The sequence below is a fragment of the Aythya marila genome, assembly GCF_965140915.1.
Source record: "Aythya marila genome assembly, chromosome: 1".
In the NCBI taxonomy this organism is placed as follows: Eukaryota; Metazoa; Chordata; class Aves; order Anseriformes; family Anatidae; genus Aythya; species Aythya marila.
The window spans coordinates 25,994,126-26,009,670 of NC_139042.1; the positions used below are offsets into that span (position 1 = coordinate 25,994,126).

General features: G+C 35.4%; 1 protein-coding gene across 2 annotated transcripts in view; it reads right to left on the reverse strand.

Moving 5' to 3' along the window:
• The window catches only part of TRPC4 (transient receptor potential cation channel subfamily C member 4), a 165,324-nt gene that overhangs the window by 55,871 nt on the left and 93,908 nt on the right, over nucleotides 1-15,545 (reverse strand). The window lies entirely within an intron of this gene.

The following is a 15,545-nucleotide window of genomic DNA, read 5'->3' on the forward strand; positions in this document are numbered from 1 at the left end:
GCTGGGTGATGTCTTCTGAGCTAGTATCTTGCTTCTTATTTATTCTATCTCTTTATTCTTCTCCACAGTATCCACCCAGCAGTTGTAAATGCCTAATGCTAATAGCATCAAATATGGTAATCAGAGAAATAAAGCTTCTTTCCTACTAACCAGCACTCTCAAATTTACTCCCTAAATACCACCTCGCTGAGCCTCCTGTTAGGTCAAACCCCAGCAGATGCTGTAATGCTTCTGTTTCCAGCTTCTATCACTACACTTCAATGAAAGGAAGAGAGGATGTCAGCCAAAACAATCCATTGTTGGAAACTAAACTATAATGTTAACTAGATTACATCTTCATCAACAGGGAAAAAGCAACAGCTCTCAAGTTTTAACTGTAAGCTTCTTTAGTGCTTAATTTCAGAACTTCAAAGACAAGCCTTTTTTTTATTATTATTGTTATTTATTTTTTCTGTGTATGGGTGATTTAAAAAAATCTCAACAAGGGATCTGAGACACAAAACCTTTAATTGTTCAACCTTGATGGATTGCAAGGGCAAAAACTCACCTCCTATTTTGAAGAGAAGACTGGATAGTAGATATATCTCACTCCTGTTTTGGGGAAATTTTTTATTTATTTATTTATTTTTTTCTGCACCCTCTGGACCTGTTCCAGAACCCAGCTTTTCCATGGAAATTCAGGGAGGACAAAAGCTAAAGGACCCACAGCTGAGAGAGCAATTGTATGGGCAGAATATTTGTATTGGTATTGTTACAACTATGGTCAATTTACATTAATTGCAAAGAAATTGAGGCAGAAATCCAAGGAAATTTGCTGCCTTATTTTCTCTTTGAAAATTACAAGATAATGATTTTCACCTAAGAATTTTGTATTTTGAGGTAGTATCACAATAATTGTTCAACATTTGATAGAGGAAGAGTAATATACATTTGCTAAAAAAAACATTCTTTTCCTTTTTTTTTTTGTTTTGTTTTGTTTTGTTTTGTTTCTAATTTTAGTTCCAATACTGTGTGTTCCACTCCTGGGGAAAAAAAAAAAAATCTGTAAACGAACACTTCCATATTCTCTCCTCTGATATGATAAATCATTTTGTACTGATCTACCCTTTTTCTTCCTTAATCATACAAAAAATTGTATTGCTTGCTTATTTCAGATGCATTAAAATATATGTAAAGTTAAATATCCCTGGAGCACTGCTACTATATTAATAACAACAACAATGTTTTTTCTGTACTCTTAAAAGGTGCTAAGAATGAAGAAGATATAAAAATGCTCCTCTCTTTATGATTTCAGCTGAAATGTCAGGACATATACTGGTAAATACATGTAAGAAAGAGTCACATGACCAGAATTCTTAATGTCACAGAAGGAGAGAGAGGTAAGTATCTGTCATCCCCTGTACAATTGATGACAGGTTCACAGAGACTTCCAAGCACACTGGCCTCAATGTATATGACTCCTTGATTTCTGTCATTGTATCATAGGATAATTCAGTTTGGAAGGGACCTCAGGAGGTCTTTTTTCCAACCTCCTGCTCAATCCATGGTCAGCTATCAAACTGGGTTGCTCAGGGCTTTATCCAGTTGAATCTTGAAAACCTCCAAGGATGGAGACAGACTCTCTGCAAAACTTCTTCCACTGCCTGACTGTCTTCATGGTAAATCTTTTTTCTGTATATCTGGACTGAATTTTTCTTCTGGAAAATGATATCAATTGTTTATTGTCTTTCCACTGTGCACCCCTGTGAAAAGCTTGGCTTCGTATATTCAATGATCTTTCTGTAGTCATTGGCAGGTCATGTTGGCTCACCTTTAGCTGTCCCTGCTCCAGGTTGAACCAACCCTGTTCCCTCAGTCCCTCCTCACAGGGGAAGTAATTCAGCCTCCCCACAGTCTCAGTAGTCCTCCTCTGGACTATCTCATGTTTATTGATGTCACTTTTGCATCCACAGCTGGATGCAGTATTCACATGTGGTCCAAGGAGTGTTATTTAAAGGGGGACAAGCCAAGCACTTGCCTAAATATACTGGCTATATTCCTGTTACTACAGCCCATGTTATTATTAACCTTCTTTGCTACTGGCCTGTGCTTGGCTGGAGGTGCTCACACCTCCAGCTTTTTTTTTTTTTCTGCAAAGCTACCAATTAGTCAATCCCAAAGCCTGTGTCATTGTAGGAGCTTCTTCCTTCCCAGGTCCAGGACTTGGCATTTGTTCTTGTTGAATTTTATTAGGCCTGTCAGCCTCTTACTCCAGCCTCGCAACCATGTCCTTGAGGATATCAACTGGTCTCTCTAACTTGGTGTCACCTGCAAAGATTTCAAGACTGGACTCCTTTATCACCTTCACTTCTCTGCTACATCTGTTGAATAAGCAAAGGGCTGGTACAGATCCTTGCAGCACTGAAGTTTTTATTCATCTTCAGGTAAAGTATGGCTCATTAAACATAAACTTCTGACTTTGACCATCCAACCAGTTTTTTACCTATCTTATTGTACTATCCAGTCTGTAACATCCTAATTCCTAAATTGGACACAACAATATAGCAAGAAATGGTGTTGAAAGTCTTGTTAACGTCAAGATAAAGGAAATCTCTTTGGCTACAAATCTAGTTAGTATCCAAGCAAATATGTATATTCTGATTGCAAAAGTCTCAATGGAATGTTTAATTTCAAAAGCAAGCCATCTTCAAATCTATACATGTATAATTGTAAGTATTCACTAGGTTTTGTTTAACTGTCATTTTTACACAATAATTTGCAATGATTATACCTGGAAAGATCTGTCACTGAAAATAAAAATTCTCTCCCTCCCAGATCAATTCTGCCAAGGTTTAGTACAGAGCAAAGAACAATTTTTCACAGCCAGGCTAGGAAGACCTAGCCTTAAGTTACTTTAATGGAAATGACAATGGTTTCTCTTCATTCAAGTGTAATTATTCTACTTACCTTTAATGTGATTTGACTAATGTATTTGTATTGAGAAATAAATTCAAGAAAAAAGTGAAAGAAAAGTTGGTTGTCTTTGTTTTTGTTTTTGTTTCATTACATATAAAAGCTTTTTATTTCAAGATTTTGACTTTGGTTTTGAATAAGCTCACTATTGATTTCCGGCTTTGGAAATAATGATGAAAAGATGGCTTGATACGAGAGGAGTCTTGCAGGCTGCCATACTTCTAACAGCCATTACTCCCTGCAAACTTTCCATCTAATCTTGAAAATCAAGTAAAATTCCCTCAAACCATAACTCTGGAATGCAGCTTTACATGATGTTTATTTCTCTACATGAAATCCAAAGTCATCATTCAATCTCTGTATATTGGTGGGAGCTCCCAAGCACTTGATTTTGGTGGGAGGAAAATGATACCTGTATGACCAGTATAAGTCCTATAAAGCTATTTTCCATGGAGCTTTGTCAGCTCCTCTGTAAGGTAGATACATGGGTTATGGTAGTTAAAGGAAAGCTATATTTCATCGAAAAGTGAAGAGCAGGTTCAAATATGGACAGCAGTTCAGTGAACACAGTCTTGCATGTTTCTATTAAATTTGCTGACTCTTAATCTGTACGTAGCCAGAAACATAACATTGTTTAGGAAAGGTTGATCTGAGACTATGTTTAATCACTTTGTTAAACCAAACACAACCTGTCCAGACTGTATGAATGATACCTTCTCCCTAAAGCAGTACAAACATTTAACATGTTCTGTCTTTACACTCCAAAGAACTCTAAAATGAGGTCTAAGTCCATGCTTAAACACATGACAGTGTATAAACAATGTAGATGAGTCTCTGTGGGAAACTCAATTTTGTCTCTGAACTTTCTGGTTAATACAGACCCAGAAGGGAAGTTGTATCTTGGACTTCCAAAGAGATTCCAGTGAATAGACACTCCAGGTTCATCTATCCCACTTTAAGGAGCTTTCAGTTCTCAGAAGGAGAACTGAGGAGTTAAGGAGTTCTCAGAATAGAATATTAAGACTTTCACAAAATTAGCTTAAGGCTACTTACCTTCCAGAAATTTTGTTCTATCCTTCTTAAATAATTTTACCTTCTCTTTACCCTGTATAACACATCTAGTTATCTCATGCCTCCTCTGCAATCAGTGGAAGAACCGTAGGTGGTGCCAAAAATAATTTTGTTCTTAGACAGTCTGAGTTGCTATCTGGAGATGTCTGTCTCTTCCCATCAAATATGAAAAGACCCTAGGCTAAGATGCTGACAGGTACCTTACTTAAATACCTGGTTATGTGGAAGGACTCACAGCACCAACCAACACACTACAAAAATGGCTATTTCTGGTTTCAATATGCATGCCATAAAAAGGGAAAAAAAAAAAAAAAAAAAAAAAAAAAGAGTCCAAGCCTTGAACTACTTTTATTAATAACGTGTCAAATCTTTTTTACCTTCTCTTACATTTTCAGCTTAGCTTAATGTCAAATGCTGCATAACTGAGTCATGTCTTTTTGTGAACCCTAACAGGGCTGCTAATGAAACCTTTAAGGTTAGCTATTTAAAACAACCTCTAATTTAAATGAATACATTACCCTGCTAATTAAATATTATTATCTTTTCTTCACAGCAGGCAGTGTAAAACATTTCCTTTTTCTCTTCATCCAGTTTAAAAAATAATGAGCCAGATCTTGTACTTGAGCAACAGAGCATAGGTGCATTATCTTCACTGTGGACCTTCAGAAATTTCTGTGTTGAAGGTCTGCAGTGGTCTTTTCTCTTCTATAGATGCTAAGGATCTGTATGCTACTTTTTTTTTTTTTTTTTAAACATTATTCAGGAATGAAGCACAGTCAGAGAAAAAATAAAAGTGTATGATATGTTAAAGAATATACTATTCAGTTCAGCTCTGTTCAGCTCTGGTTTCATTTCTCCTCATATACATTCACCTACTCACCTTTGGCTTTCCCCTGTTCTTCAAAATTTTCTGCAAAATACTTCCTTATCAGTTCTTACTTATTTGCAAGTGTTCACTAACACCAAGCCTATTGCCTCTGGCAAAAGAGTTTTCACTTTCTTAAAATCTTTCCTCAAAACATCTTATCTTATTGAGAAGGTCTTAATTCTTTCATGTGTTGTACCATTTGATGTGCCCAAACGTATCCAAGACATCTGCATAAGACACATACCTGATATAGGAAAAGTGGGTTATCATAAAAAAACAAAACAAAACAAAACAGTGTTAATCTGTTGAGCCCCTGACACACCTTCTAGTAGTGAGTGTAAAAGACTGGATGAGTCTGAAATCTCAGCTATTTGTTCTGGGTTTGCTAAGCATTTACGTAGGCAGAAAGAAAATCAAACCCAAAGAGCTTACATATCAGATAAACAAACTACTTTTTGAGTATGTTTGCAGAGCACAACTTGCAGCAGATAACTTTCTAAATTGTCTATTTCCATTACTGTGAAGCCAAATGTACTGTAAAAAGGAAAAGAACATTGAAAAAAAAAAATGTTTTCAGTTGTCTCCCCTGTTTATTCTGGTTCAATACACTTTTGCACTGGTTTTAAGTTGTATCAGTCCGATAATCTAGCACTATATAAAGTGAAACTACCAGGAAATCTGAAGCAACAGAGAAAAAAAAAAAAGAAAGGCAGTTATGTTTTATATTAATTAATGATAGCAATAAAATAAAACTTATTTCTTTAAGCAACAAAGCTATCAAACTTTTCACAATCTTCTATTAACAACTCAGATGTTTTTTCCCAATTCTTCCTTCAGTCCCCAAATCAGTACTTAGCAGATATTGATGCATTGTTTTCCAGACAACTGAAGCTGCAAATAACATCAGCAATTTATTTCTTCTGGTGTTTTGCCCTCAAAAGGCATAATCTTTTTTTTTTTTTTCTTTTTCTTTTTTCTTTTTTTTTTTTTTTCCAAGTTTTAAAAGTAAGTTAAAAATATTTAAGGTAAAGAAGTGAATGAGAATGTATTTTCAGAAGCAAAGAAAAATGTTCTTGTCTCAAAAACACATTCTCTTAGGCTGGTTGGTCAACTTTAAAATGTCCATAAAATATCAGTAAAGCATAAGAAATCGCAGTTCCACAACAGGCCTAAGCAGGATCTTTATCAAGTAACACAAAGGCAGAAGCTGAGTCAGTGAGCTCCATGGGCTGGCCTAAATGTACCCTCTTTATGCTGAGGTAGGTTGGATTCAGCAGAAAAGAAGAATTACGTGATTTGTTTTGCCATCGTCATGGATACATTATACATAACAGAAGTAAAATAAAAATCTTATGAAATAAAGAAAGCGATTCCTGTTATATTACGCCCTTCACCACGAGGAGCTGCAATCACACTTGTACCGTATTTATTGCTTTCAATGTGTTACAATAGCACATACAGGACATAAGATCTGCTCAGTGGGACTGACATGGAAATTGATCTTGAAGCTCTGAGGCTCTGATCTCTGGATTGGCTATGTCCCAAAGCCCACGTTGCTATCTGATCTGAAGCACCCTTGTCTGTTTCACCAGTCAAGACTGAGACAATCATAGAATCACAGAATCATAATATACTCCAAGTCGAAGAAATTCACAGGAATCTTCGAGTTCAACTTCTGGCTCCACACAGGACCACACAAAAACCAGGCCATGTGTCTGAGAACATTGTCCAAATGACTCTTGAACTCTGTAAGGCTTGGTACTGTGACTATTTCCCTGTGGAGCCTGTCCCAGTGCCCGACCACCATCTTTTGGTGAAGAATGTTTTCCTAACACCCACCTTGACCCTGCTCTGTTCCAGTGCCATGCCATTCCCTTCCCTTGGGTCCTGTCGCTGTCCCCAGGGAGCAGAGCTCAGCACCTGCCCCTACGCTCCCCTAATGAGGGAGCTGCAGGCCGCCATAAGGCCTCCCCTCAGCCTGCTCTGCTCTGGACTGAACAGACCAACTGATTTCAGCTGTTTACATCTCCCCATCTAGACCATTCACCCATCTTCATACCCCTCCTTTGGACCGTCTCTAATAGTTTTATTTCTTCCTTCTGTTTTGGTACCTCAAGCTGTACAAAGTACTGAAGGTGAGGCCACACCAGTGCAGACAGCCCTAAGACAGGATAAATTGTGGCACTTTCCATGGTTATTGCACCCTCAAGGAGCAGTCCTTTAAACAGAGAAGGGAGTTCAAGTCCCTCCTCAGGAACCCTTTTCAGATACATTTATGAATATGGCACCAGGCAAGTCAACATACAAACATGTCAATGACTGCATCAATATCCAGAAGGAACAGACAGCAACTGAAGTGATCATTCCACTGAACTCATAAGTGACTAGGGATTTTACATACTTACAAAGACAGACAAAAGCTGAAGATACCTATATTATATTTGTGAATCTGATGTGCAATCATCTTTCCAAAGTAACCTGCAAGCTGGTGTTAGAGGAAGGACTAAAATCCTGTCTGATCTACTTAGCCATACTGTCTCTTGTGTAACTTGGCCTTAGAAACAAAAGAACTTTCCTTTATGATCCATGTGTCTTTTCAAGTATTTCTGGTCTCAGGAATTCTGTTTGATCTATTCAGTCTCAAGATGGAGTCACTAAATTAGGGAAAACAAGATTCAACAGAAATGCCTGACACTGCATGGATCTGAGACACTGTTTTCCTGATGGTCAGCCTAGGGGATAATTGTCTATAAGCCACGAAGACTGGCAATTTAGCCTTTCTTGTGATACCCCCACTGGTCATCAGAATTTATGAAGTGTTGGGCTAGAAGGAAATGGGTAGAAGATCCACTCTTGGACCGTGCCAGTGGAGATAGTCTAAGGATGATCTAGTGAAGAGGGAATGAGATGGGGAGGAATGTCATTCTATTTTATTTTTTTTATTTATTTTTTATTTTTTTATTTTTTTTTTTTCAAAAGAAAGCCAAGCATCTCTGTCAGGATTACTTGTTAATAGTTTTGTATGAACATTTTATTTTCAGTATGAAAAAATAGAATTTCAAATGCCACCAGTCAAACTTGAGATCTACATGGCTTTCACAAACCTTCGTCCTTGTTTGTCAAGCCAGTGCCATACTCAGCACCTCTCCATCATTTTTTCTACCTGGAGCTATAAAGTTTAGAAGGACTTATTTTCTACCAAAAAAAAAAAAAAAAATCTGACCTCTCCTTAGACATGAGTGCACTAACTTTATTATTATTATTATTATTTTATTTTATTTTATTTTATTTTATTTATTTATTTATTTATTTATTTTTTTTAACGGGGATCAGAAGGGAAGAGAGAAATCTCTGTGGAAACTTGGTGGAGCAAAGGGAAGCTATATGAAAAGAATGAGCAGACAGGCTAGCTTGCTTTGCTTGTCTTTTATTTTATTTTTTATTTTTTGGTCAATAAACCTTAATGGAGGGAGACCTGCCAGGGGAAAATATCTCACCACAACAGTGTGCAGAAGTTTCAGCCAGCTAACTGGTCAAATGTGTCTTGGTTAAGCAGTCATAGGTCAATTGCTCCTAGCACAGACATGGAAAGGTTAGATCTTGGACAGGAGGAGAGAAAGCTTTCTGTGAGAAAAACATAAAAGATATATGAGAGAAGAAGAGTTGCTTAAGAGCATTGTAGGAGCTAGGAAACAAAACAAAACAAAACAAAACAAAAGATACTAAGAGCTAAGAGCTGAAATAACATAAATTATCTGAAGCTTTTAGACTTTGCCAAAATCACCTGTAGAGAAGAATGGGGTGAAACATAGCTGTTGGTGCAGCTACAGTAGCATGTGTGGGGAGCACAAAGGAATAGCTAGCTGCACTAGGGAGGAGGCGGCAGCATCAGGAAGGACTGAAGGTGACTGTGGGAGGATTAGAGGCAGCCAGAAGAAACAAATTCCTCCACAGCTCATGCTGGGGTTCATCCCTCAGCAAAACTAATGAATCTGAACTGTAGCTCCTGCAGGGGCTGGTGGAAGAACAGCAAAACCACAAGGTAGTACATGAAGGGAGAAAAGAGAGCTGTAAAATTCCTATAGGTATAGGTCTACATTCCCGATGAAATACTGCGTGCTACCTTATTTATCCACTATGTGAAAGATTTTTTGTCTCTCATATTTTGCTTCTTAAGCCAAAGCTTTATGGCTTTAAATACAAAAAAAAAAAAAAAAAAAAAAAAAAAAAAAAGTTCCTGGGGCTAAATATATCCAAGGTTTCTAGGGAAGCTTGTTGGTGCATTATTAGTGACTCCTTCAAACAATGTGCGAACTTCTGTTGCTTGCAGTCATATTCTAATAGAAAAACTGTGCATTGCTAGTTAGGGATATGCAATACTGTTTGTTCCTGCTTAAGGCAGACATCACAGCAGCATTTCTTTGAAGGATAATGCAAAGAAGGAACTGAAATGAGAGACTGACACTGTACTTAATTAACAGCAAGTCTCCTCCTTCTTGAGTTAATTATTTCTGCCAAGAGTTCAAAATAAAAAGATGCTGGTGTCAGTTCATGAATAGTTTAAGTAGAACTGGGATGAGATGACTGGAACTTGTGTGCAGCATATAGCATTCAAAGATTATTGATGCCTTCTGAGACATCATTAAAAAGTTAGTGCTGAGATTCATTTCCCCTTACGTGGGCTCTGAGCCTTCAGAATCTAAAATCTCTATTACCACAGGGTAGAAATTGCAGTTGTTGCAATCAGGTGTGTAACTTGCATGCACATTTTCAATGTCTACTGATTGAAGTTTCCTGTTTCCTTACCCAGCTGAGAGCAGAAAGAGATGTCTTCAGAGTTAACTTAGATGTCTTATCTTGAGAAGATGGGATCTCCCTGAATGCATACACCTCTCTTTTGACTGTATATGGAATTTGCTCACATACTTTATGATTGTTTCACAATGCATTTAAAATGTAGGAAAAATTACATACCCATGTGAAACAGATGTGCTCCCACCCTGTAATTAATTTTTTTTTTTTTTTTTTTCCAGCAGCACTAACTGCAGCTTCCACTGGGACACCTATACTACATTAAGTTCTGAGGTAATAGATAACCAAATAGAATAAAACTTCAAGTATATATAGTAGATAAACTACTTTCATATTTTCTGCTATATAACAGTTTGTGGAGTCTATATCTGTAAACACAGAGACATTTACGTTATCTACAAAGCAAACATATGACCTGCTTAAGAATACCTGGCTCTTGCCTGGCAAAATGTTTATCAAACTTTTTGAATACTATGAATGCGAATCTGCAGAAATAAGTCTTTTGAAGACATGATCCTAAACCTACATACATCACTCTTCTCAGTTACAAGATTCATAGACTAAACGCATCTTCCTTTGGCGTTAAAAATGTCCAAATATTATCAGAGTCATATTTGTGTGTGTTTGTGTGTGTGGTTTTTCTGTATTTTTACATGGAATTTCTTACTGAACCTTTCCAGTCTTTTGATGAATATTCATGTAGTTACAGTGACTGGCTAACACAGGTCTCCTGTCTTTCCATTTATCTTTCAGATTAATTGTTTTTAAATATAAGGTAGTTCTTAGATGTGTCTACAAATTTATTTCTCCTCACATACTCAATAATTCAGGCTTTTGCATCTCAAAGAATTTTAAACAGAAACACATTATAATGGCCACTAAAATTACTCAAAATCAACCTGTGGTTCGAAAGGAAAATTAACTCAGACTTTTAAACTGTATCACTGCTAGAGGAGCTGTATGGAAATTTCCAGTGTTTTCAGACATATATTTTATTACATGTTAGCTAACATTTCCAAAAGAATGACAGTTTAAACACTAGAACATATTACTTAGAACATGATAATTTTTTATTCTAGTACTTTCAAATATACTTCTCCAGCCTTGTTGAAATATTCAATTATAATAAGGAATATTTTTTGCTTATGTAATATTTATACTGTTTTGTACAATAATATGATATGTAGGATATTAGGTATAAACTTTGCTTTGTCAAAAATGATAAAGTCCAAGTGAAATAAGAAACAGTAGCGAAACAATGCTTTACTGAAACGAAGTATTTAGACATCAATGTGAAATGACAGATCTTAAGTGATTTGACATGTTTTCATTGAAAATTTCACTGAATTTATGACATTATTGTGAAACATTTTCATTCCAGGGAGGCTTTATTTTACATAGAGAACTGGTGAAAAATGGAAGATGGTATTTTTAAAAGTTTTGTATTGAGAAGAGCATACAGTTTGTATTGTCAGTGACAAAGCTAACTTTTTCGTTATCTTGTATCCTAATTTTCTTAGAAAACAAGAATTGATCCATGAAATATGAATATTATCTTATTGTGTTTAAAATTTAATTAACCAATTAATAATTTAGTGACATAATAATTTAGCGACGTAATAATTTATAATGTATAATAATGTACAGTGATAATGATATAATAATTTAGTATATAATGTAGTATGTTATATAATGAATAATATATATGGATAGATATAAGTTATAATATAGTGATATATTAATTTGGTAATATAATAATCCAGTGCAAATAAGTGATCAAGGTAGTTTGAAGCTGATTTCCCTGAAATATTTTCCCTGAAATTCTAATTAATAAATTCTGTACATTTTTTAATCTAATTGTCTTTAACCGTGCTCTTAAGACCTTGTCCCTCTCTCCCTGTTTCATTGTCTCTGCTAGTTCAGGCTCTGCAAGTACCAATGACTCAGAAATAAGCATGCTCCTGGGAACTGGGAACTTTCAGAAGACCAACAAGAGACATTTGGAAAAGTTTTAGTAATTAGACAGCTAAATCCTCACTGAAAAAAAAAAAAATGGTTTCAGCTCAAAAAAAAAAAAATACTGGGAAGAGAAATGAAAATTTATTAACTGTTTTATGTTTTAAATCAAACCTTTGAAAAATAATTCAGGATCAGGAAAAAATGTCCTTCTTAATCTTCAAATATTCTGTTGGTAGTTCTTGTTTTTATTTCCTATCCTGTAATGTGATAGATCTGCCTTCACATTGCTTTTGATTTCTCACTCACTCTTCTACCACAGAACTGATGTTTCTCAGTAGAACACAAAATATTTTTTATTAGAAATAAAATATATATTTTTGTATAGAAATCCTAATGGTATCAAAAAGACAAGGTGACTGTACAGTCCCAGGAAAAATGAAATTTGCAAAGGTATTTCTTACTCATTTCTAATGATTTTTTTTTTTTTTTCTTCAAAAAAACTGTTGCACTAGGAGCCAGAGACAAAGAAGGCGGCTTGGTTTTTTACCTTCTACTTACAGAGGAATAAAAAATGGTAACAGTAAAATAAGAATGGGAAAAAAACAAACAAAACAAACAAAAATAAGCTAGTATCTATTTATTTGGAAAGTGTTGGAGAAAAGGTTAATAGGTTAATATTCAAAATTTCATGTTTTCTCTGTGTTGGTAACTGAATGTATAATAAAAAAGCAAAATGAGATAGTACTGCCAGTAATGACAACCACACCCTGCTACCATGTTTGAGTTCATACTACAACTGTTTAAATGACATTGACCAGTTAGTATTGGGCAGGCCAGGCAAGACAGAGATGTAAATTACAAGTATAATTATTCAAATTGCCCTAACAAAAGTTGTCGTGAAACCAGAGGATATTGATTCACTCTATTAATCTCCCTGCTCTTTATTTCAGGTATGTGGGAAAATTAGTAAGCATTTTAGTAAACACTTCTTCCCATTTGCGTAGATATATGCGTAACACCTAAACAGAACCGTAGGTAAAACAAGATAATTGAGCAGTGGGAGACAATGTGGTTTTACTGGGATTTCTCTATTACAAATTCCCAATATATGAGACACAACATGTATTTTGCAATCAGTGGCAACAATGACAGTATCTACTCCTTATTATAGACTGTTATTATTCTCTGATATTTAATTGTACTGTTTTACTAAAGTTTTGCAATTTGCTTAAGTCAGAATGACATATGAGTCATATGTGACATATGAGAATAACTTTTGCTTGTGAATCATATACAGAATTGGGGATTTTCCTTCTACGTACTCGAATGAAACAATTATTTCACTCAATGTTTTTATTTGCTTCAGCAAAACAAGAAACTATTTCTCATTGTTCACTGTATGCCTACAATCTAGCACAATGAAAATGTGACAGCCTTTATAAAACCAAACTCTGCCTTAGTTGAGATAATATTATATGGTAGAGAGTTAACAAGTGGTTTGTACCCAATGCAGAGTAGTTGCATGACTTCAGGGAATGTCTCTTATTTGCTGCTAATTGTAGCCCAGGAAATGGTAGGTGTCAGGAATGGGCACTATAAGCATAAGCAGCTTGTTTTTTCTTACAACCAACCACCAACAGTGGTGCAAAATGAACAGAAAAAAAAGTTGTACATTGGGTGTTCTGTGCTATTCTGTAAAAAAGCTGCAGCTAAGTACAAAAAATGTACATGCTGATGGACACTCTGGTTCTGCCACCAAACACTGTGGAGATATTCTGCAGAGTCTTGTCAGACATCATTCTGCGGTGCAAACATGAAACCGTACATTAATTTCAATGTTATTAATTATTAATAAAAGAAGGTAGTTGGTTTTATCACTGAACTTTTTCTTTGGTAGTACACAGCAGGTTCCCTTTGACATGCCTGCATGAGTTAAGAACTGATACTTCTGAGATGTCTTTTGACAGTGTATGAAAGAGATGTTCACAAACCTGGAGCAAGTGAAAAAGGACTGGAAATGAAGATTAGTACCTTTCACTGATTTTGTTTGTTTATTTGTTTATTCGTTTGTTTTGAGAAGGTCCACAGATAAGGAGTTTAATAAAATCTGATTTTACTTCAGGAAGACTCACAGGGTAATAGTGGTAAATAATTATAGAAATAAAAAATGTAGGTAAAATATAAAAGATCCTCTGATTTGGACTTGTTGCACTATTGTGACTATGTCACTATTGCTTTAATGTTTGCTATTACGCAGAATCAATAAAGTATAATCAACTGTGTTACTGCAATTTAATTAGGCAAGGGAATCAGATGTGACTATAAAAATCATTTCCCCTCAGCAGTCTCTATATCAAATTAAGGAAATTCAAGCCTTGTATATATCAAGCATATGTATTCTAGCATTTCAGTGAAAGTAGAATTTCTTAAATTCTACTATGCATTATAATGCATTAACTATGCATTATAATACAGGATTTGCATTTCAAGAAATCCAAATTGTAATTACTGAAGGAAACTGTAGTTTTTTTTTTTTTTTTAAGTCTAGTATTGCATCATCTGAAAAGAATTTGCAAAGGCAGAGAACATGTTACCTAAAACATTATACTATCAAATATGAAACAACACAATACATTTATTGAAGGAAAAGATTTTTATTAGAATACTTATCATGAAGCTAGAGACCAATTCAGATATTTTTGTAGTAGAACTTCAGTGGGTCCCTACCTTCACAATACCTTCTTAACATTACTAAATTGTATTTTAAATGGACAAAATAATTGTTACATATCACAGAATCATAGAATCATTAAGGCTGGAAAAGACCTCCAAGATCATCTGGTCCAACCATCACCCTACTACCAAGTCACCCACTAGACCATGTCCCTAGGCACCACGTCCAACCTTTCCTTAAACACCCCCGGAGACAGTAACTCCACCACCTCCCTGGGCAACCCATTCCAATGCCCGACTACTCTTTCTGAGAAGAAATGTCTCCTAATCTCTAACCTAAACCTCCCCTGGTGCAACTTGAGGCCATTCCCTCTAGTTCTATCACCAGTTATCTGCGAGAAGAGGACGACTCCCAGCTCCCCACACCTTCCTTTCAGGTAGTTGTAGGGAGCAATAGTTATTGTTCCTGCAAGTTTTTCTCATGTACCTAAAATATTAATGCATTTACTAATATATTTCGCAGAACAGAGATTTAATGGGGATAAACTGGCTCAACAGAACACAGAATTTTCTTAAGCACTTACCATACTTAATATGAACAAGTAATATTTGTTTATTTGTTAAAGTTTTTATTCTTGCCTATACATTTCCACATTTCTTTTTATCTTGGATGTGCAGGTTCCAAACGAGATGACAACATACATTCTGATGTGATTTCTAGCAGAGATCAAGTGAAGTTTTGGAAATCTCAGGAGAATTATTTTCCTAACCCATATTTCTGTCTTGATTCTTTTGTTTCTGCATGCATGTAAAAACTTCAATATTTTTAAAAGAAATGCAGGCATCCTCCAATTCCAGCTGAATATCCGTATCAACAAACCAAATTCATGTTTTTCTAACTGTTATGAAAAACAGTGCTCGGGTATCTCTATTTTGGATTTTATGGAAGAAAAAAAAAAAGATCTGAAGCACAGCTTCAGTAGCACAGCTACTGGAGACAGTGTCTATTCAGATGTAAAAGGAAAATAAAAGTTTATTTGGATCTGTGCTATAACAAAGCATTTCAGATTCTGATACTATTAAACCATAAAATGTTACTCAAATTAATCTAATTAAAAAAAAATAAGAAATCTGTAGAAGAAGAGAAAAAAATAAGCAGCAATTTGTCTCATTTAAAAGGATGTATTTCAAGCTATTATCTATCACATTA